We start from the raw sequence: 25,880 nt of genomic DNA on the forward strand, positions 1-25,880 counted from the left end.
CTCACACAGCAAGTGCTTATGTTTAAATAGAAATTGAACATTCCCAAAGGGTGAGAATATGGCTATTTGCACCTTCAAAATAGAATTGTAAGCCTGACAGCCAAAAATAGAGCTTTATAAATTCAACACAATAAACCACCTCTGTCTCTTTCAAACTCCTCCCAAATCTTGAAGATACTGTCGTGTTTTAATATTTCCACAGTTCCAATTATTTCTCCAGTCTCTCTCAATCATTTTTCTTTTCCTTACTGTTTGACAAATATATTGGCTTTTCTATATTTATCTAGCAGTTGGGTATTTTCATTTAGTAGCCTCAGATTTGTTAACTCAAGGTGAAAATCAAAATCTTTCTTCTTAAACTGCTCATTCCTCCAGAAGTCACTATTAGTATCAATGGTACCATCATTTCTCTTGTTACATGAATTCAAACTTTTAGAAATATGTTTAAATTCCTTTTTCATCTTCTTAACTTAAACATATCATAAGGTCAGATTCCAAGTGGATTATTAACATACTTGTGCAACTTTATTTTCTCTTCATCTCTATTTTTATTACCACTTCTCTAGGTCAATTTGTTGTACTTGAATTTCTGTACTAGTCTTCTAACTGTTTTTCCTGCCTTCAGTAAAATCATCTCATCCTGCACGTGACCATCAGAATGATATTCCCCTGAAGCGTTTCATCAGGCTCTTATCCTAGATCATAACAAACTTGAAAGCTGTGGGGTAACATTCAATACCAAGACTCTAAAATTCAACATCCTCCCTGTCTTAAAAGCGACAAATGTCTCTTTTTTCTAATCTTCTTAAGATATTTCCAAGTGCCTATATTTCTGCTGTGCTCAATACCTTCCTCATGATGCTCTATTTCCAAAACCCATCTAACCTTTGAAATCAAGGACTTCAGTACACATTGATCCCCTACCATTTCAATATTGAACTCATAATGCATTGTTTATACTAAGGATCAACAAATTATGCCTATGGGTTTATTCCTTCTTTTTAGTTGTTTTTGTATTGCCTGAAAGCTAAATATGGTTTTTTTACATTTTATAAAAGTTTGTTAATCCCTAATTTATACAAATATCTGAAAACTAGTAAGTGAACATATTCTCAGGGATTTCTGTGTCATCTATCAGACTTTATTTAGTTTGCATCTTTATTTCATTAATTATTAAACATATTAAAAGTTAATAGAATTAAATATTCTATTAAAAATAATAGAAAACATTTCTGGATTACCTATTGTAAACTCTTTATAACTGAATATTGCCGTGTGGTTTTAGTGCTTGTATCCAGATTCCAATTTTTAAGTAACAGAGTTAAACCTAAGTGGCAGTATTAGTTTATGAATATTTTTTCAAGCATGCCCTACTGGCATCAGGCTGGTAAGCCTCAATTTTCAAATGTAATCTTCAAACGAGCATCTGAATTTTATAATCATAGCTTAAGACTTTAGATTCTTAAGTCAATGGCAATTCCCTATTGAAATTTATATTCACAGTTTAAGATTTGAGGTTCTTTTTTTTTTTTTTTTTACAAACACATTCATTTATTTCTTTTTTTTTTTTTTTGCCAGCTACTGCCATATTGTTATTATTCTTTTTTTTTTTTTTTGCTAATTTTTTTCTTTTTATTATTATTATTATTATTATTATTATACTTTAGGCTCTATGGTACATGTGCGCAACGTGCAGGTAAGTTACATATGTATACATGTGCCATGCTGGTGCGCTGCACCCACCAACTCGTCATCTAGCATTAGGTATATCTCCCAATGCTAACCCTCCCCCCTCCCCCCACCCCACAACAGTCCCCGAAGTGTGATGTTCCCCTTCCTGGATTTTAGGTTCTTAAATAAGAACTTCTCTAACAATTTTGTGGAACTCTCTTTTTGAAATACATTCTCACGTTCTAGGTTTATTCAAGTTGGAGAAACTACCACCCTTTGGTCACTTACATATTGCCCAAACTTTCTTAATTATTGAAATAAGTAGATTTTGTCCTCAAGGAGATTGTGATATTATACCCCTTTAGGCTTCACAGTAAAGACAATTTTACTTTACTTGTATTATTTCTGCAACAATTTTTGTATTTCTGATTGATGAACTCATAGTCAGAGTGAAGGCTATGGGGGAAAGCCGTTGGTTCTATCCAGGGACACTTTCCATGTAGTCCCTGTAGGAGCTCTTGGAAGGGAACTTCAGAGCTTCCGCTTGGTACAGAGCTCATACTTGTTGTGGAAGTCTAAGTATGGAGATGGATGGACAACTTGACAGAAAACAGAGAAATCTCATTATGTTTTTCTTGGATAGAAAACATATTCCACTCTTTCCCTAGTACAAAATATAATACACAGTATGATGTGCTACAATTACCACTGAGTCTTTTACCCTGTTTTCAAATCCAACTATATTCTGTATTCAAACTGTGGGAAACAAAAATGAAAAAAAAAATCATCTAAATTGGGAAGGTTGTAAAAGGCTAACAAGAAAAATGAGGAAAGCATCTGAATGATGGTTTGAGGAGGCAATATTTTAATGTGAGAAGGAGTTTGGAGGGTTTTCTTTTTAATTTTAGGATTCAAGGGGAAAATGGTTTCATTAGTTAATTAAATTAATAAAAAAGAAATGATTATATGGAGAAAATATAAACCATAAAATATCTTGATATTGCCTTTAGGGGAGGATATACAGTTTTATTATGGCAAACTAAACTTACTAGCCATGATGCAATTGATACATGTCTACACTAGTAAACCCCAAGAGAAAAGGGAGAATGTGCTCTTGTTCTTTAAAAACTTACTTATCAACCAACAGCATCTATGGTAACTGGGAAAAGAAATGTAGAATTACAAACCCCAGCCCAAAAGTATTGAATCAGATTGTATTTTAACCAGTTCCCCATATGATTTTTCCACATAGTAACATTTGAGAATAGTGCTTAAAACAGATGAATCCTAAATAACCTACCTAGCCCTTCTTTCATTGAATTTTGCTTTTAAAGAAAAGCAAGTTATCCCCCCAGATTCTATTGATAGCAACAACAAAATAGAACAGTTTTATCACTTAAAGTGACAGAGTTCAATAAGAATAAAAGAGAAGTTACCAGGAATATATTCCATTAATATGCATTATACTGGTATTTTAAAAAAAATATTTAATGTAGCATTGATTGTTAATTGTTTCAATTTATACCAATCAAGGAAATTCATTTGGGATAGTTTAATTATAGTCAATCAATATAAACAATGCTAATCAAGCTAATCGATACCAATTATGTCTTTTCTTCATATACAGAAAAACACCTACATAGCAAGGGTACTTTTTTAAGGTTTTATTGACTCCACAGCAATTGTTAAAGTATTGTAAACCTCATTTATTTAAATATTTTTGGCCCATTCAGTTTTCCAGAAAGCTTAAATGTACACATTTCTTTGTAATGAACTCAGTTAAAGCAAGGGTCATCCATTAACGACATTTCACAGCTTTTTTTTTTTTTTGCAATTTCTTCAAGATAAGAACTAATACTTATTTTAATGGCTTATCTAATAATTTGTTTAATCTACTAACAGAAAATGCTCCATCTGGAAGGATACATTTAGTTAAGAATAGCAAGAATTAATTTAACCATGATGGCATTCACACACAAATTAAAAGAACATGGTCTCTAGGGATCCCAGAAATTATACCAAAATGAAGATTATACCCTTTGTAAAATGGGTGGATGTACCATACTATAAATCTAAAACATTAAACATGGAAGAATTATGTATGCAATAATGTAAATATTTTTAAGGAGTACATTGGAATTTCTAGATCCAAATATATGTTCTTAAAGAGTCAGTCTAGGTCTGCATACAATTAAGATGTTAACATTTTTCAAGAATATTTAGAGAGTCTCTTTTATAATTACCTTTGTAGTCTATAATATATTATCATTTAAAAATCAGAAATGCTGCTTTAATTTTCATTGTTTTTCAATGCATTTTATTTTTGAGAACAGAATCTTTAGTATACTAGTTGAGATCACAATTTAAGTTTCAATTTCCTATGGAGTATATTTGTAGACTAGCATATTCATATATTGGGCAACAACATGAATAAAATAAATTATTTCAAAGTAATAAAGATAGTACTCTATAGTTCTTATAATTTTTGTATTACTTTAAGAAAGAAAGGATCATTTTTTAAGAAATTCAGACAGCTTGACCTTCAAATATATGGGTGATGGACATGAAATATATTTTTCTTCTGTTTTATTTCCTTCTACCTAGTACCTAGCAGTTGCTGTAATGAGAAGTAATTACATAGGTATATAAATTCAATAACTACTAAAATATATGGAAGTTCACTTTAAAAATCTTAACAAATTTTCCTTTATTCCACTCAAGAAATGTATTGAGTTATTAAGAAAAAGATTAAGAGTGTGAGAATCTCTCTGGCAAATTGCTAACTAGTTCTGTTGTTATAGGATTGTTTGCTTTTACTTGGACAAGGGGAAATTCTCCAGTACAATAGTCAATAAAATGTGGAGTTAAGTGCTCTGAAAATTACGTCATCTTCCTTTCCTTAAACACAAAGAAGCAACATGATGATATATTTGCTCCAAAAAATATAATTATCTTTCATTGGCTTTTTACAGAACCATGTATTTTGAATACAAAACTGAACACTGCCAAGTCCTCTATTTTCTCTTAGAAGAAAGAAAAAAATAGTTATAATACATGTTATAAACATAAACAAAGAAATGACAAACATATTTTCTATACCAAACAATAACAAAGGACATATGAATGGGTTTATATTCAAAAGTTTATATGGTTGTAAAGGAAGAAAATATTTATTTTCAGTCTTAGCCAAAAAGTCTAAATGGATAGATTTCCCCCAAGCTTCATCTCTCAGGAATGGGCAAAGGGAAGCTAGAGCCATCTAAAAACATCATAGAGGGAGCCAATTACTCAGACAAACTTTCCTCATGTTCTAAATTCATTCTAATTACGTGTTTCAAATTTCAATTTATATAGCAAATGTAGTACATGATTAATATCGCTTCATATTTCCAAAACAGGTATATGCTTTGATGAATGTGGTATAATGGATGCTCTATCTCTATTTGCAAAATAAGTTAAACAGCAGGTTGTTCCTTACGTTGCTTACCCAGTTACAATCATTCATTTTCCCCATTTATAGTTTGTTTTACGGACACATCTCCAGTCCTCTTTTTTTTCTTCAACTTTTATTTTAGGTTCAGATGTAGGTGCACAGGAAGTGAAGGTTTCTTACATAGGTAAATGTATGCCATGATGCTCTGCTGCACAGATCATCCCATCACCTAGGTATTAAGCCCAGCATCCATTAGCTATTCTTCCTAATGCTCTCCCTCCCCCAACAACACCCCCTCTGACAGGCTCCAGTGTGTGTTGTTCCCCCGCTCATGTGTCCATGTGTTCTCATCACTCAGCTCCCATTTATAAGTGAAAACATGTAATGTTTGCTTTTCTGTTCCTGTGTTAGTTTGCTGAGGATAATGGCTTCCGGCTCCATCCATGACCCTGCAAAGGACATGATCTCATCCTTTTTATGGTTGCATGGTATTCCATGGTGTATATGTACCACATTTTCTTTATGTAGTCTACATTGATGGGCACTTTGGTTGATTTCATGTCTTTGCTACTGTGAATAGTGCTGCAATAAACATACAAGTGCATGTATCTTTATAATAAAGTGATTTATATTCTTTTGGGTATATACCCAGTAATGGGATTGCTGAGTCACATGTTATTTCTGCCTCTAGGTCTTTAAGGAATTGCCACACTGTTTTCCACAGTAGTTGAATGAATTTACACTCCCACCAACAGTGTAAAAGTATTCCGTTATCTCTGCAAAGTTGCCAGCATCTGTTGTTTCTTGACTTTGTAATAATAGCCATTCTGACTGGTGGGAGATGGTATCTCATTATGGTTTTGATTTGCATTTCTCTAATGATCTGAGTGACTGCTATGATTTCTGTTCTTTTGCATTTGCTGAGGAGTGCTTCACTTCAATTATGTGATCAATTTTAGAGTAAGTGCTGTGTGGCAATGAGAATAATGTATATTCTATTGTGTTGGGGTGAAGAATTCTGTAGATATCTATCAGGTCCTCTTGATCTAGAGCTGAGTTCAGGTCCTGAATATCTAAGTTAATTTTCTGTCTTGATGATCTGTCTATTATTATCAGAGGGGTGTTAAAGTCTCTCACTATGATTGCATGGGAGTGTGAACATCTTTGTAGATCTCTAAGAACTTGCTTTATGAATCTGGGTGCTTCTGCATTGGGAGCATATATATATACAATAGTTAGCTCTTCTTTTTGAATTGAACCCTTTACCATTACATAATGCTCTTTTTTGTCTTTTTTATTTTTGTTGGTTTAAATTCTGTTTTGTTAAAAACTAGAATTGCAACCCCTGCTTTTTTCTGTTTTCCATTTGCTTGGTAAATTTTCCTCCATCCTTTATTTTGAGCCTCTATGTGTCTTTTCATGTGAGATGGGTCTCTTGAAGACAGCACACCAATGGGTATTGGCTTTTTATCCAGCATGTGATTCTGTATCTTTTAATTGAGGCATTTAGCCCATTTACATTTAAGGTTAGTATTGTTATGTGTGAATTTGATCCTGTCATCCTGATGCTAGCTGGCTATTTTGCAGACTTGTTTCTGTGGTTGCTTCATAGTGTCCCTGGTTTGTGTAATTCAGTGTGTTTTTGTGGTGGCTGGTAAGAGTTTTTCCTTTCCATATTTAGTGCTTCCTTCAGGAGCTCTTGCAATGCAGGCCTGGTGGCAATGAATTCCCTCAGCATTTGCTTCTCTGAAAAGAATCTTATTTCTCCTTAGTTTATGTAGCCTAGTTTGGCCAGATATGAAATTCTGAATTGAAATTTCTTTTCTTTAAGAATGTTGAATATTGGCCCCCAATCTCTTCTGGGCTGTAGAGTTTCTGCTGCTTTGTTGGCTGTTAGTCTGATGGGCTTCCCTTTGTGGGTAACCTGACATTTCTTTCTGGCTGCCCTTAACATTTTTCTTTCATTTCAACCTTAGAGGGTCTGATGTTTTATATCTTGGAGATGACCTTCTCACGGAGTATCTTATTGGGGTTTTCTGTATTTTCTAAATTTGAATGTTGGTCTGTATTGCTAGGTTGGGGAGGTTCTCCTGGATAATATCCTGAAATATGTTTCCCAACTTTGTTCCATTCTCCCTGTCTCTTTCAGGTACCCCAATCAGTTGTAGGTTCAGTCTCTTTACATAATCCTATATTTCTCAGAGGTTTTGTTCATTCCTTTTCATTATTTTTTCTCTATTCTTGCATGCCTGTCTTATTTCAGAAAGATATTCTTCAAGCTCTGAGATTCTTTCCTCTGCTTGTTCTATTCTGCTACTGATACTTGTAATTGCATTGTGAAGTTCTCGTGTTGTGTTTTTCAACTCTATCAGGTTGGTTATGTTCCTCTTTAAACTGGCTGTTTTGACTATCAGCTCCTGTATTGTTTTATCATGATTCTTAGTTTCTTTACATTGGGTTACAAGATGCTTCTCTGGCTCAGCAGTTTGTTATTACCCACCCTCTGAAGCCTACTTCTGTCAGTTCAACCACCTCAGCCTCAGCCCAGTTCTGTGCCATTACTAGAGAGGTGCTGCAGTCATTTGGAGGAGAAGCACTCTGACTTGTTGAGTTTTCAGCATTTTTGCATTGATTCTTTCTCATCTTTGTGGGCTTACCTACCTTTGATCTTTGAGGTTGCTGACCTTTGAATGGGGTTTTAGTGGGGTATTTTTTGTTGATGTTGTTGTTGTTGTTTTCTGTTTGTCATTTTTCTTTTTACAGTCAGGCTACTCTTCCATACAGCTGATGCACTTTGCTGGTGGTCAGGTCCAGACCCTAGTTGCCTTACTTTTTCCTGTACCTGGAAGTATCACAGGTGAAGGCTATGAAACAACAAAGATGGCAGCTTGTTTCTTCTGGAAGCTCTGTCTCAGGGAGGTACTGACCTATTGCCAGCCTGAATGCAGGTGTAGAGGCAGCTGGATACCCCTGTAGGGAGGTCTCACCTAGTCAGGAGGAACAAGATCAGGGACTCAAAGAAACAGTCTGGCTGCTTTGTGGTAGAGCAGCTGTGCTGTGTTGTGGGGGGAACCCTTCCTCATCCAGACCATTCGGACCTTCCAAAGCCAGCAAGCTGGAATAGCTGAGTCAATGGAACTGCAGAGATGGCTTCCCCTCCCCCTGGGAACTTGGTCCTGTCTCAGACAGATTCCAGCCTGTTGCCTTGGCTAGCTAATTCCAAGCCAATGGGTCTTAACTTGTGAGGTACTGTGGAAGTGTGACTTGCAGAACAGCACTGCTTAGCTCCCTGGATTCAGGCCACCTTCCTAGGGATATGTACAAATGGATCTCCTGCCTTTCCAGGCATCCTGGGGTGGAGTATGTAAAACTCCTAGATCTCTGTGAGTGCCTGAGCAACTGCTCCATCAAGACTCCACACAGCTCTGTGTATCAGACCCAAGGCCCTGGGGGCATGGGCCCATGAGAGTATTTTCTGATCCAAGGGTTGCAAAGATCTGTGGGAGAAGGTGGTTTCCCAGGCAGGCTCGCACAGTCACTCACTGCTTCCCTTGGCCAGGAGTGGGGTTGCTTTGGCTTCATGCTACTCCTGGATGGGCTCTTACCCCACCTTGCTCTTCTTCATTCTCCATGGGTTGAGTTGTTTTTCTAGTCAGTCCCAATGCGAGAACCTGGATATTTCAGTGGAAGGTGCTGAATTCACTCTCCCTTTTCATTTCTCTTTGTGAGTGTCATGGACTGCAGCTGCTTCTAATCAGCTATCGTGTCCCTGTGCAATCTTCTTTTTAAAATTGGAAGAATACATTGCAAGAAAGGAAGACAAAATACTGGAGTGCAATTGAAATTAAGAACTAACTATTTCAGGTCAAAATATGTGCTATAATCTCTTGTCTGATAAGAATTAATTCAAAATGCTATCTTTGTCCATACCTATAGAGTTATGAGGCAGATATCACGTTTCAGAAAAATAGTCATATGTTTTAAATCAAGCAAGTGTAAAAATCACAGGTGCATGCACACACATAAACCAACATTCCTACATCAACATACTCTAATCTGCCCCAAATTAAAGAACTAAATTGTTATTAAACTTTATCTGCTACCTGTTAGTTTCTGATGTTCCCAGTAGTATACAGACAGCCTGCTACTTACCATGATTCAGCTTGTGATTTTTCAACTTTATGATAGATTTTTCAGGGTATTAAACATAGTTTGGATTTGTGCTATATCCAATTTCTAAAGGGGTAATCTGGATGTAACCTCATTGTAAGTCAAGTGTATCCAATCTTTTGGCTTTCCTGAGCCACACTGGAAGAATTGTTTAGGGCAACACATAAAATACACTAGCACTCACAAAGGCTGATGAGCTACAAAAAAAAAATTACAGAAAACTCTCATAATATTCTAAGAAAGTTTATGAATTTGTGTTGCACAGCATTCAAAGCTGTCCTGGGCCACATGCGGCCTGCAGACCACAGGTTGAACAAGCTTATTGTAAGTCTAGGAGCATCTGTACATAAGTAGTGTGTATTAAATATCTATTGCTGCTTAACAAATTATCAGAAAATTTGGCAGCTTACTAAAAACACACATTTATTATCTTACAGTTCCTGTGTTTTCACTTAGGTTGGATATTCCTGCTTATAGTCTCTTACAATTAAGCAATCAAGGATTCCATTGGGGTTTCAGGTATCTCAAGGTTCATTTGAGGAAGGATTTGCTTCCAAGCTCAATCACATGGTTGTTGGCAGGATCCAGCTCTTCACAGGTTTTTGAACGGAGGATGTCAATTCCTTGCCAGTTGTGAGCTGAGGGTCTCCATCAGTTCTTTTCCATGTGAGTCTTTCCATAGAGTAGTTCACACTGGAAGCCGATTTCCATCTGAGCAGACAAGTGAGAAGGCAAACAAGACAGAAGTCAGTCATTTTGTAACTTAATCCTTGAAGTGACAGCCTATTCCTTTCCCTATTCTATTTTTTAGAACTGAATCACCATTCCACTTGTGAATAGAAGAAATTTCAAAAGGTGTGACTACCAAGACAAAAAGTCTTGAGCTGCCTTCTTTAAGGGTGCCTTCCACTCAGTGAATGACATGTAGTCAGCACTTGATTAATATTTGTCAAATAACTGAATGAAGTATTATATTATTATAATATCTGTGAATAAACAAATGATATAATTCAAATGATAGTTGATATGGTTTTGCTGTGTCCCCACCCAAATCTCATCTTCAATTCTAATTCCCACAGTTCCCACATGTCATGGGAGGAACCCAGTAGAAGGTGACTGAATTATGGGGATGGGTCTTTCCTGCACTGTTCTCCTGATGGTGAATGAGTCTTACGAGATCTGATGGTTTTAAAAAGTGGTAGTTTGCCTGCACAAGCTGTCTCTTTACCTGCCGCCATCCATGTAAGATGTGACTTTCTCCTCCTTGCCTTCTGCCATCATTGTGAGACTTCCCCAGACACATGGAACTGTGAGTTCTCCAGTAAATGTCTTTCCTTTGTAACTTGCCCAGTCTTTATTAGCAGCATAAAAACAGACTAATACTATACTGAAATGAAATGTGTTTCTATACTGAGGAATAACGTTACATCTAAAGCCAGCTGAATTAGTTTTAATTAGCAAAATCTTTGCTTTAGTTAGTAAATCCAGGGAAGAATTTAATATAATGTATTTAATTATTACTATTTATAACCTGGCTTAGTTTGTAACTTGTCAAAAAGAGACTAAGCTATTTACAAAGAAATCTGCTTTTAGTAGGTAACCACAATCACAAATATCCTAGGTTAATATTAATATCACATTTTCATATTAAAAATATTGATGGTGGTCACTTTAATATAGTACTTCCTGAGCAAGCAGTTTGCTGATACCAACAGATTTTGAAATCAATGGAAATGCATATCCTCATTATTAAAATTGTGCATGTACATATGCTTGTATGTTGTATATGGGTACATATTTATGCTAACTTTCAAATATAAATATTCTAAAGCATATGTGTATCTCCAAAAGACAATATTTATAGAACATAATGAATTTATTACTATTTCCTATGTAAATTGAAATACTTTAGTTTCTCTCACATTTTTTAAATGCTGCTATCACTTCTACTACACACTTTTCTTTGACGACAAGTCTTGAAAATTAAGAATGTGTACAAAATCAATTGTCCTTGAAAAAGGGCCACTATTAGAATAATCTTTGCCTGTCTTTGGAAACTAAAGGCCAAGAGATTAAAATTACTTTTGGAACCCATCAGAAAATTAATATATGTCTACATTCACTATAAAGCATTTAATATGACTAACTTTGAAGGAAAGAACTGTAACTATCAAATGAGGAAGCAGATACATTTTTAAATGTCATTTTTGGGCAGTAACCAATACAATGCATCAAATTCTTACATGTTTTCATTTCACATGTTTTCACTGAAATGGAAGAGTGGCAAAACTCAAAAAGTAATGTTACCTGCCATTCATATTTCTAAGAACCCTCATTTTTATGTTTCTAATTTTCATATGAATAATTTAATGCTATTTTCCTCTTAGTTGCCTTTAAAATATTAGCATATACCCCTAGATCTTCTGATTCCTGATTTGCATCTGTAAAATTTTGTTGATAAAACAAAATATAAATTTAATATGTGAATTGAGCAAATAATAGTAGTTAATGTTAATACCATAAAGAAATCTAATTTAAAAATGCAAAATTATATTTTATAGCTCTTTATATTTAGAATATCCTTTTGTTTACACATAGCAATGATCTAATGTTTATATTATTGCCACATGCAGTGGACTGAATAGCATCCCGCAAAAAGGTATGTACAAATCCTAACCCCTGGTACCTGTGAATGTAACCCTATTGAGAAACCTGATATTTGAAGATATAGTTAAGATATTGAGATGAGATATTCCTGAATTTGGGATGTGCCTTAAATCTGATGACTGTTATCCTCATGAAAGAAAGGAGAGGGCTTCTTAGTACACATGGAGAGAAGAGACAGCAAGGCTCTTGTGAAGATGGAAACAGTGTTGGAGTGATACATCTGAAGGCCAAGGGAGCCAGGGATTGTCTACAAACATCAGAAACTAGGAGAAGGGCCTCCAAAAGGAACCAACCTGCATAAATCTTGATTTTAGGTTTCTAGTCCCTAGACCTGTGGAAGAATAAATTTTGATTGTTTTAAGCCAACAAGCTTGTAATACTTTCTTATGGCACCCTTAGGAAATCAATATAGGCCTATTAGAAAATACTAAAACACAGAGATTCTTATTTTCCCCAAATGAAAAATAATTAAGTGACTTGAAATGGCTGTCATTGGCTTAGAAACAAGAGAAAAATCTCTTTTAAAATATGCTGAATTTCCATTTCTCTTGATAAATGATAGTGTACTATAGTGTTTGGACAAAGCAGTAATCATTAACTTTGAGTTGAAAGGTAAATTAAAGGAGTCACACGCTGGAAGTGTATAAATATTAGGACCAGCATAACTAATAATTTATTTATGCTTTCTATTTTTAATATTCAAAGAATGACAAAAATCTAGTTAAGCTAAATCTAAAAGAGTTCTAATTGAGTAATAAAGGTAAAAGTTTAGTTATTAGTTTTTTTTTCTCAAGATAGAACATAAAGCAATGGCATATCTTGTCATTAAATCTTAGATTCAGCGATATATTTGTGACTGTCTTATAGGCTACATTAGTTGAAGGGTGAGTTGAAGAACAGTTTCTGCAAAATATCTTTCCAAAGAATCATAGATAGACCTGCAAATGCTACATTGTCACTGGGCACAGTGGCCCAAAATGTCTGCTTTTCAGTAGAGAGGTTTAATCTGAAGTAGATGCAAATGTTATATTCAGGAAAGTCTGTGCTATGGAGAGGTAAAATATACATTTTCATTTAAAATGCATATTTTCTTCTATTTTTATGATGTATTATTTTGTTTTCTGTTTGTTCCTCTTTTCATTTGAAGTTTAAAATCCATCAAGGTAAAACTTGTGTATCTGGAACAGGGTATTACAGGCATTTACGTGTCAACTTGATTGGGCCATATAGTGCCTAAATACTAAGTCAAACATTATTCTGAGTTTGTCTGTGAGGGTGTTTCTGAATGAGATTAACATTTGAATAGGAACACTGATAAAATAGATTACCCTCCTCAATGTGTATGGGCCTCCCACAATTAATTCAAGACATGAATAGAAAAAAAGATTAAGTAACAGAGAATTTTACCTTCTTGATAGCTTGAACTAGGATTATATTGGTTTTTTTACAGCCCTTGGCTGGAACTATACCACCTGTTCTCCTCAGTCTTCAGCTTGATGACTGCAGATTTGTGACTTCTCAGCCTCCAAAATTTGCATAAGCCAATTTCTTCTAATAAATAAAACTCCTCTCTCCCTCTCTATCTCATAATAACAGCTTACCATTACCGTTCATTAACTGGAAGTAGATGTTTATAAATGTTTACATCCCTGTTATCTTCACATTAAGTAGGGTAAGAAAGAAGAGTAAGAGGAGGGGTTGGTCTTAGTATCTCAGGGATGGTAGAGACAGAAGAGGTGGAGGAGGTGCAAAAGGAGGCAGAAGAGGCAGGCACATGCAGTGTACTTTTATTAAAAAATATCCACATATAAGTGGGCCCATGCAGTTCAAATCCATGTTATTCAAGGGTCAGGAATACAAATACATATACCTATACATAGGCACATATATAGTATACACATATCTATCTCTGTATCCACATCTGTGTCTATGTCTATCTCTATATAAATACATGCATGTATGTTTATGTACCTGCATATGTATTTGTATGCAAGCATTTACTATACAGACTTCCCTCTTTTGCTGGTTTTGAAGAAATAAGCTTCCATGTTGTGTGAAGACCTATGTAGAGGACCATGTCAAGGAAATGCAGGCAACCTCTAGGAGCTAAAAACAGTTCCTGCTTAAGAAAATGGAAATCTCAATTCTGCTACTGTAAAGGGATAAATGCTGCCAACAACCAGATAGTTTGGGTATTTATCTTTCTGAAGTCTCTGATGAGAATGCAATCCAACCAACACCTGGATTGCAGACTAACCTTGACACATGGAAACTGAGATAGTAAACATGTATTGTTTTAAGCTGCTAAATTTGAGGTAATTTGTCATGTTGCAATAGAAAACTAATACAGTAATCAACTTTTCTACAATATTAATGAATAATCCATGATTTGTTCTTGATCTATATTGCTGGCTTTTAGTAGGAATTAAACTATTTTATACACAAGTATCTTTTTTAACTACCTGTTTCCATTTTGATCTGTTGATGTATTCTAGTAGTGGCTTATTCAGAACCCAGCACCTTTCTCACTCTAGAACTGGAAAGTATTTCCTGGGTGATTAGATTTTTGTTAGCTTTGAATTAGAATTCAGATTTATTCCTATTAATTGCTATTTGGTGACTCACAAAAGAAACTAGCTAGCATTTACAAGCATTGGATCACTGAAGAATTTGTTTTGCAATTGAATTACAATCAAATTTTGAGTGGCAAAGTTTTTAAGTTAGCAGTTGCCTGCAATCTAAGGAGTGATTGTTGCTCTGAGAAAACCACCATATTGTTAAATGTTTCAGCAGGGTAGATATGACACATGCTTGCTTAAGGGCTATTCCAAATGACTAAGGAGATCCCTTTGTTGTCTAATATTCTATATTTATAAAAATAAGAATGACAATTGTTTTTTATCTTTTTTTTAATGCTCTTTGTGAATTTTACTTCTTGACATTTACTCTATGGAAGTAATCCACATGTATACAAAGGTATAGCTACAAAGACATTCAATTGCTGCATTGTCTATATTAGGGAAATTTTGAAAATTACCTGAAAGCCAAATAATATGAGGCAGCTAAAGAATGAAAAAGCACTAAAAAGATTGATGTGGATCTACACTTCCTAACACAGGCAGATGTTTATGACTGCTATTGAGAGCAGGTTACAAAGCTAGATGTGTATGATAAGCCCACTTTTCTGAAAATCAAACATATATAAATAGACCAATAATTTAAATAATAGAACTTACACTAACATATTAGCAGTTAGTCACTCTACATGCCAAATCTTGGGATGATTTTTAGTTCTGTATTTTTGTTGTTTATATACATATATATTCTTTTCTCTTCCAGTTATTGTGTGTTTAATAATACAATCATTGACAGGGCTGAAGATGGTTTTCTGCAACTCTCTGCTATGATCATGGTGCTTGAGAGGAGCTCATGAGGAAATATAACTTGGGTCTTTCTTAGTATCTACTAGAGAGTCCTCCTATGAGCAGTCCAGAATCCACTTGCAGAACCACTTTCCAAATCACAAATCCAGGGATTTCCCTACCCCATGGAGGACTCAGGTCCCAGACATACCTCTCCATTGTGGCCCTGGCCAGAATAACACAAGAACCTTGGGCGGATGGGATGTTTTCCTATTTGGAGCTAAAAGCTCTTTCCTGAGCAGGTATGTGCCTCTCCCAGCAGAACAGAGTGAATGAAGACCCTCATCTTCAGTTCTGAACTTAGTCAAAGCTCAGGGAGATATAGCCATTGGCCAAAGGTCAGCAGTGGCAACAATCATTTTTGTTTTTAATTCATTAATCTAATATCCTGGTTATCAGAAAATCTGGCACAGGTCTCTATTTTATTCTGTTGATTTGGCAGACTTAACATATTCTCCACAGAGAGGCTTTATTTCCCCACTTGGCTCAGTTTTCTGTTCCTGCTGGCAGTTGTCGCATCCTTAGGGCTTTGCAATCTCTTGAGAAGTGCTCCTGCTGATGACCTTCTCCTCCTTGGATCTGTAAGCCAAACTGAATCACAGTGAAACACATCGCCCAGTCCTCACTGATGAACAATGTGGTAGAAGATGCATTTTGTATGTTCTGAAAGCCACCCATAATATTTACCTGAGTCTATAAAAAGCATAAAGTGTTTGTATATGTTATAAATTTCTCTTTTTACATTTTGATTCCTTAAGCCATCGAAGACATTTCAAGTTCAAAATTTAAGAAAACTAGGGCACTGTAAAGGAGTAGTAGGCAAGAGCATAATTCCTAATATCAGACAGATATAACTTGCTGGCTTTAATGCTTGCTCTGGTATTTACTGGCCATATGACTTTGGACATATAATTCAGCCTCATGAAGGCTGAACTCCCATATCTCTAAGATGGACATCACTCTTGTCCTTCGTCATGTGGCAGATAAGATGAATTAGCCAGATGATATATTTCTAGCCCTTGTCAAAGCACTTGATATATAATTTGTGCTCAATAAATGGTATTCATTATTATCAATATAACTATTAATAAGAAGAAGGTATTTTCAATATCAGTGGTTCTCAACCAGAGGTGATTTTGCTCCCACCCTACCCCCCCACCAGAAGACATTTGACAAGGTATGGAAAAATATTTTGTCACAACCAGGGAGATGGGTGAGGAGTTTCTATTGACATCTAGTGGGTAGAAGATAGAAAGGATGGAAAATATCTTACAATACCCAGGACAATCCTCTGCAACAAAGAGTCATCCATCCCCAAATGTCAATAGTGCTAAGGTTGAGAAATCCTGCCATAATTCTCTGTGCTTAACAACCTCCCTTCTCCAGCATTGATAACATTTTCATTTGAAACAGCATACTGTCACAAAGATTTTAATAGTTCTTTTTTGTGTGTGTACTTTAAAGGCATGTCTATGTTTCTGCAGGCTAATTGACTTGGAGTGCAATAAATGATTCTACTGTATAAAATATTAGGTATAGAAAAGAAGCCTGAATGAAAAGCTTCGTATGAAATGATGGCTAACTCCTTTCTCACAAAATGCATTATTCACTAAAAATCAAATCATGTTGTTTTGGCCTTTCTTGAGACATACATATTTATTGGCCTTTCTTGAGACATATTTATTTGGCCTTTATTGAGATGTATTTATAAAAAACTAGATAAAGCATCAGCTGTTATTAGTAAGTTATATAGGGATCTATACAAGTATACGTAGTGATATTAAAACCCAGAACAGTGTTATGTTTAAGCAAAATAAGTTGCATTAGTTTATTATTGCATTTAGAGTTAATTTTTTCCAACATGACAATCTGAATATTTGCAAAGTTTAGCAGTTATGTTTAATCAGTGAAATTAATCATTATTAGTGCATACTTTATAGTGATCAATCACATTCAATTTCACGAACAGAGTTGATCACATTAGAATGCATTAGTGATTATTCAGACACTGAAAAAAATAGGCCGTTAGCTTTCATTTTGTGTCACTAATGTTATATATTACTAATACTTATTTGAATACTTTGAATATTTTTCAGGTAAAATTAATGTTAATTGACAGAAATGATTATACTTAAACATATGTAAATTGAACAAATGTCCTACACTAATATACATATTGATTTGGAATTTTTAGTCTTTTTCATCTAGATAACCTCAAAGGACATATAAATCTATATCCATATCTATCTATCTATCTATCTATCTATCTATCTATCTATCTATCTGTCTATCTATACCAATAGATTTACTCAAATTCCAGTTTCTCAGTGAAGTATTTCCTGAAAATTCTCTATAAAATAGTAGCCCCTTACACCCTCCCAACCCCACATTTTCATTATTTTCCTTCCTTGTTCTATTTTACTCCATGTTATGTATAACAAAATATAATATAGTATAACTAGTGTACTACATATTTTATTTCCTTATTTTCACAGTTATCTCCACTGCCACACACACTAGCATATATAAGAATATGTAAGTTTTTGGGTTTAGTGCCCTAGGTTTTAATGACAGTTTACTAACTGTTACTAACTGAGGGACCTGGAGCAAGTTAGGTAACCCCTCTGTTCCTCAGGATCTATGTGAATAATAATGCTACCTACCTCGTAGGGCTGTTATAAAGTTTAAATTAGTTAATATATACAAAAGTGCTAGGCACATAGTAAGTACTATGGAAATGTTACCTTTAATAATCAATCTCACAAACGTAGAAATTTGTCTTTCAATGGTATATCCCATGAACCTATAGCACACATGGCACCTGGTATGCAGTAAATGGCTTGCTTAAAGAATAATACTCATTCTTCATTTACCAAAGGTTTCTGATTAGGTTTTCTGATTTTCCTTTACCACAAACATCTTACTATGGTCTTTTTGAAACCAAAAGTTATGGTTTGACCCTGGGTCTCCATCCAAATCTCATGTCAAATTTTAATCCCCATGTGTCACGGGAGGGGCCTGGTGGGAGGTGATTGGATAATGGGGACAGATTTCCCCCTTGCTGTTCTTGTGATAGTGAGTGAGTTCTCACAAGATCATTTATATGTTGCATGTCCCCATTTTCTCTCTCTCCTGCTCCACCATAGCAAAGACATGCTTGCTTCCCCTTCACTTCCACCATGATTGTAAGTTTCTGAGGCCTCACAGCCATGCTTACTGTACAGCTTGAAGTACTGTGAGTCAATTAAACATCTTTTCTTTCATAAATTATGCAGTCTCAGGTAGTTCTTTATAGAAGAGTCAGAATGGACTCACACAGAATGGGCCACTGCTATAAAGATACATGAAAATATAGAAGCAACTTTGGAACTGGGTAACAAGCCAAGGTTGGAAGAGTTTGGAGGGTTCAAAAGAAGACAGGAAGATGTGGGGAAGTTTGGAACTTCCTAGAGAGTTGTTGGATGGTTTTGACTAAAATGCTAATAGTGATTTGGACAATGAAGGCTGAGAAGGTCTCAGATGGAGATAAGGAACTTATTAGGAACTGGAGAAAAGGTCATTCTTGCTATGTTTTAGCAAGGAGACTGGTGGCATTGTTCCCCTGCTCTAGAGATCTGCGGAACTTTGAACTTGAGAGAGAGGATTTATGGTATCCGGTAGAAGAAATTTCTAAGCAGCAAAACATTCAAGATGTGACTTGGTTTTTCTTGAAAACGTGCAGTATGTGCCCACAACAAGATGGTTGGAAACTGGAACTTATGTTTAAAGGGGAAGCAGAGTGTAAAGTATGGAAAATGTGAAGCCTGACCATGTGATAGGAAAAAAAAACAAAAACAACAACTATTTTCTGGGGAGGAATTCAAGCCAGCTGCAAAAGTTTGCATAAGTAATGAGAAGCCGAATGTTAATAGCCAAGACAATAGGGAAAATGTCTCCAAGCCATGTCAGAGACCTTCACAGCAACTCCTCCCATCACAGGCCTGGAGGCCTAGGGGGGAAATACGGTTTTCTGGGCTGGGCCCAGGGCCCTGCTGCTCTGTGCAGCCTCGGGACTTGGTTCCTTGTGTCCCAGTCACTCCAGCTTTAACCATGGCTAAAAGGGACCAACATACAGATTGGCCATTGCCTCAGAGGTGCAACCCCCAAGCCTTAGCAGCTTCCATATGGTGTTGGGTCTGCAGGTACACAGAAGGCAAGAGTTTGGGAGCCTCCATCTAGATTTGAGAGGATGTATGGAAATGCCTGGATGTCCAGGCAGAGGTCTGCTGAAGGGGCAGAACCCTCATGAAAAAACTCTACTAAGGCAGTGAGGAGGGGAAATGTGGTGTTGAAGTCCTCACACAGTCCCCTCTGGGGCATTGCCTAGTGGAGCAGTGAGAAGACAGCCATTGTCCTCCAGAGCCCAGAATGGTAGATCCACTGACTAGCTTGTACTGTGCACCTGGGGAAGCTGCAGGCACTCAACGCTAGCCTGTGAAAGCAGCCATGAGGGCTGAACCCTGCAAAGCCACAGAGGCTCAGCTGCCCACAGCCATGGGAGCCCACCTCTTGCATTAGCATGCTTTGGATGTGAGACATGGAGTCAAAGGAGATTATTTGGGAACTTCAAGATTTAATGACTATCCTGCTGTGATTCAGACTGGCATGGGGCCTATATCCCTTTGTTTTCACCAGTTTCTCCCTTTGGAATGTGATAATTTACCCAATGCCTGTACCCCCATTGTATCTTGGAAGTAACAAACTTGCTTTTGAACTTTACAGGCTCATAGATGGAAGTGACTTGTCTCAGATAAGACTTTGGACTTGGACTTTTGAGTTAATGCTGGAATGAGTTAAGACTTTGGGAGACTGTTGGAAAGATATGATTGGTTTTGAAATGTGAGAAGGACATGAGATTTTGGAGGGAACGGGGTGGAATGATATGGTTTGGCTTTGTGTCCCCACCCAAATCTCATGACTAATTGTAATCTCCCAAGGGTCGGGGAGGGGCCTGGTGGGAGGTAATTGGGGGAGAGAGGGCAGATCATGGGGCTGTACTCATGATAGTGAGTCAGTTCTCATGAGATCTAATTGTTTAAAAGTGTGTGGCACATCCCCCTTCTCTCTCTCTCTCTTCTGCTCCACCATGGTAAAGACATGCTTGCTTCCCTTTCACCTTCCACCATAATTGTAAGTTTCCTGAGGTCTCCTAGTCATGCTTCTTGTATAGTTTGCAGAACTGTGAGTCAATTAAGCCTCTTTTCTTCATAAATTACCCAGTTTCAGATAGTTCTTTACGGCCGTGTGAAAGTGAACTAATACACAGCATGTCCTACAACTCTTCTCCTCAAAAATGGAGGGAAAAGAGGGTAAAGGCACAAATATAGGCAATCAAATTGGAGAAAAATATTTTTAAGATTATATTTTATTTTTCCTATTATACTTTTTTTGCTGATCACCTTTGTCATTTTCATCAAAACATGCTTGAAAAGGCAGAGCCTGTAACAGATTAAGTAAACAAAAAATGCTATAATTGTAAAAGCATGACAGTCTCTTGTGAAGGAAATTACAGCGTGTAGGATAAAAATAGCTTTCCACTTAGATAATATATACAGTGATAAAAATGGACCTTAAGTACATATATTAGTCTGTTCTCATGCTGTTAATAAAGGCATACTTGAGAGTGGGTACTTGATAAAGGAAAGAGATTTAATTGACTCATAGTTCCACATGGCTGGGGAGGCCTCACAATCATGGCAGAACGCAAGGAGAAACAAAGTCCCATCTTACGTGGTAGAGGCAAGAGAGCATGTGTAGAGGAACTCCTCTTTATAAAACCATCAGATCTGTGAGACTTATGTGCTATCATGAGAACAGCATGGGAAACACCCACCCCCATGTTTCAATTACCTCACAGTGGGTTCCTCCTAGGACTAATGGGAATTATGGGAGCTACAATTCAAGATGAGATTCTGGTGGGGACACAGCTAAACCATATCAGTACACATGCAACTAGTAGAAAATAAAAGCATTCTTCTTTGTAACTAACAAAACATCCTTAGAGCTAAACCATATCAGTACATACGTAACTAAAAGAAAATGAAAGCATTCTACTTTGTAACTAACGAACCATGCTTGGGGATTTGTGCTTGATTTATTATTGATTCTCACAGAGGACATAATAAGTAAAACTCATAAAAAAATCAATTCCTTTCATTTATTTATTTATTCTGGAGACAGGGTCTTGCTCTATCACCCATGCTGGAGTGCAGTGCCATGATCTTGGCTCACTGCAAACTCCACCTCCCAGGTTCGAACGATTCTTGTGCCTAGCCTCCCAAGTAGCTGGGACTACAGGTGTGCATCACCATGCCCAGCTAATTTTTGTATTTTTCATGGAGATAAGTTTTTGTCATGTTAGCCAGGCTGGTCTTGAACTCCTGACCTCAAGCAATCCTCCTGCCCCAGCTTCCCAAAGTGCTGGGATTACAGGTGTGAGCCACCATGCTCAGCCTAATTTTTTTTTCATTTATACTTGAGAATGACTTTTTATTTAAATGAGTTAAATTGCACACATTGCAACTAAAACAAATATAAGCACAAAGATTTTAGATAGTACCTTTTTCTTTTCTTTTATACATCAAATCTGCAGCTAATGACATGTTAAGATGTAAGCCTAATACCTCAATAAATGCTCACAACAATAGTATGAAGTAGGATTTATAACATTTTGTATTTTAAGAAATTGACAGATGAAAAGGTTAAGTAACTTGTTCTTTGAAACACAACTGCAATTCAAATTCAGGTCCATGAAATTGTAAAACCCATGTTCTCCTATTATCTCAACTCTTCTCATTATTGTTAAGACAAAGACCACACAAATTTTACCACTAATGCATGTCTTTAATTTAGATTTTAAGATTTGTTTTTGTACCAATTTTGCATAACAAATTTCTGTTACAGGCCATGAAGGAGAAACAGAGACAGAACCTCCCACCATAAATATCCAGAAACTGCACAAAACACATGAAACAATTTCCAGACAACAGACAACAGATAGTGTAGGTTTGATCCTTGAAAAATGGTGCATAACTCATGTGAGAAAAAAATCCCCCACTTCATTGCCTGGAGACAATTTCCAGATTATCAATGTAAAAGGATAAATCTAAACACCCTAGGCAAGACTGAACTGAGGAAATGAGAATTCAATTTTTGGAAGTTTGAGTCAGCTAAAAGTATAAGCTAGAGTTCTAGAGAAGAGAGAGCTGTTGAAAAAGTATTCTGGAAATGAATTTAGGGGTTCTTGATTCTTTGCTGAGTACTAGGCTGCACATGAAAGGAGTAAAATTCTAAAGGGAAGGGCAAAGAAATACTAGGAATTTGTAAGCATAGCAACTCTAAAGGACAAGCAGATGTTTAAGCTCTGAGTCACCACAGAGGCACACTTCAGTAATTACCCACAGCATTCAGTCTAGATGTAAGAGAAGCCATGTCTTAGCAAGGTATCTGGGCTTTCTTTAGAATGAATGCTGTTCTACACATGCCTTGGCAAAGCTCAAAAACAAACAAAGCAAATAATTTAAAAATTAATTTTAGGCCAAAAATATTTTTAAAACAAAATTATTTAAAGAAAAACAACAAAATTACAATGCTCAACATCTAATCTAAATTACTAAACAAGCCAAACAGCCATAAATTATGACTCAAAATCTAGATAAAACTTACTTAACAAAAACAGACCTGGGAATTATAAACATAACTTAAATAGAAGACAAAAATTGATAAAGAGCTATTGTAATTCTATACAAACATTTAAAACAAAATAGAAACATAATAGGATGGAAATGGTATATATATAGAAAAGACCCAAATAAAAACTCTAGAAATTATAGACTGTATAAAATAGTCTTATTGGATGTCTATCCGATTTTATTGTCATCCAGTTTTATTGGATGAGACTAATAGTGGGGTAGATATACAAAAAAATCAATGAAGTTTAAAGCATAGCATACAATTTTTACAGTGAAGAAACGAGAAACAGATTGAAAAAAATTAAAACTCAACACTTTTAGAATATTTTAAAACAGTGTAAAAATGCATAAAATTAAAATCCTAGAATAAAGAGTAATATCAAAAATTATTTAAAAAATGATGCCTCAAGCATATCCAAATTGATGACAACTATATTCTAAGAATCCAAAAATCTCAATAAACTACAAAGAGGAAACACACACGCACATAACATTTCAAGACATAACTACATTTCTGAAAATCAACATGACACATACAAAGAGAAATGAAGATAAGAGCGTCTAGAACTCAGAATAAATAATGAAAGTTCAAAGATATTGGAAAACATTTTAAAATAATGAAACAAGAAAATCTGTCAATCCACAATTCTAAACTCAGCAAGAACATTCTTTCAAAATAAAAGTAGAATTTAAATTTTTCCAGAAGAAAAAAAAATTCATCATCAGTTGACCAAAACTAAAAAAAAATTAAGAAAAATTTCTTCAGTCAGAAAAAATATATCACACAAAATCTTGGATCCTCTCAAAATAATAAAATATACCAGAAATTATGAATATGCAGGTATAAATATAAAATACCATTTCTAATTTTTATTTAAAAGATAAGTAAATTTTTTAATCAAAAGTAAAAGCAATGCACTATCAGGTTCATGGCATGTGTAAAAATATATTATGTGGAAACAATGGTATAAAGGATTACAACAAATGAAAGACTTATTTTTTAAGTGTGACTTATATATAAGGGGCATATTTTTTCAAGGTAGACTATCATAAAGTAAAGATATACATTTTAGATGTTAAAACAACCATGTAAAACCAAAAGTTTGGTTACATTACCAAATAATGGAGAAATTAAAAAAAACTCAATGTGAAAAAAACTCAATTAAAAAAAGGGATTAAGAACTAAACAGGTGCAACATATATAAACAAATAACAAGATGATTACTATAAACTTTATTTTATTGATATTTACATTAAAGCCGAATCATCTAGACAGGCCAATAAAAAGGCAGAGATTATAAGATTGGATGTACAGAGCACACTTTAAATATACACAGATTGATAAGTATATTAGTCTGTTTTCATGCTGCTGATAAAGACATCCCCAAGACTGGACAATTTACAAAAGAAAGAGGTTTATTAAAGTTACAATTTTACGTGGCTAGGGAAGCCTCACAATCATGGCAGAAGGCAAGGAGGAGCAAGTCACATCTTAAGTGAATGGCGGTAGGCAAACAGAGCTTGTGCAGGACAACTCCCATTTTAAAAACCATCAGATATCATGAGATCCATTCACTATTACGAGAATAGCACAGGAAAAACCTGCTCTCGTAATTCAATCATCTCCCACTGGATCCCTCCCACAACACGTGGGAGCCACAACATGAGATTTGGGTGGTGACACAGAGCCAAATCATATCAATAAGTTAGATAATGAAAAAATATAAACCCTAAAGACACTGAGCATAAAAAAGCTGGAAAGACTGTAGTAAAAATTGATAAAAATTACTATAAAATAAGCTATATTACTAGAGATAAACATAGCAATTTCATAATGACAAGGAAGCAAATTAATCAAGAAGGCAAACACTACTTCACATTTATGCATTTAATAATGGTTGAAATATACATGAAGCAATAACTAATAGTAATGAAGAGGGAAATAGGCAAAATCAGAACCATAGTTGGAATTTTCTACACCCCCTCTGAATAAGTGATAAATATATAATCAGTAAGAACATAGGAAAAAATTAATAATATCAACCAAATATACCTGATTTACATTTATAGAACCTTTCAGCCTACAATAGAAGAATATACACAATTTGAAAGTAAGGAATGTTTAACAAAATAGGCCAGATGATATGCCATAAAATAAATTTCAACAAATTTAATTGAATTGAAATCAGAACTACAAAGTATGTTCTCTAACCACAGTATAAATAATCAGAAACCAACAATAGGAAGATACCTGGAAAAGTCTCAGACACTTGAAAGCTAAACAAAGCATTCCTAAACATCCCACAGGTCAATCAAGAGAGAAATTAGAAAGTATTTTGAATTAAATCAAATGAAAAAGCAGCATTTTAAAATTTTTGTGATGTAAGTTAAACAGTGTGAAAAGAGAATGTTACAGCTTTCAATGTTTACATTAGAAGCACACCAACACAAATTTAAATCAATCATTTAAGCCAGGGGTTTGCAAAATTTTCTGTAAAGGGCCAGATGAGCAATAATTTAGCCTTCATAGTCTATAGTCATTACTACTCAGCTCTGCCATTGTAATTTGAAAACAACCATAAACAATGCTTAAATAAATGAGCAGGGTTTTATTCTTAAAAAGTTATGAAGACTTTAATTTGAATTACATGTAATTTTTATATGCACAAAATATCATTTTATTTTTCAAACATTTAAAAATGTAAAAACCACTCAGCTTTCATGCACTACAAAAATAGTTGGTGGGATGAATTTTTCCTACAGGTGACAATTTGATGACTACTGATC

Source organism: Pongo abelii, chromosome 3 (assembly GCF_028885655.2).
Source record: "Pongo abelii isolate AG06213 chromosome 3, NHGRI_mPonAbe1-v2.0_pri, whole genome shotgun sequence".
NCBI classification, from domain to species: Eukaryota; Metazoa; Chordata; class Mammalia; order Primates; family Hominidae; genus Pongo; species Pongo abelii.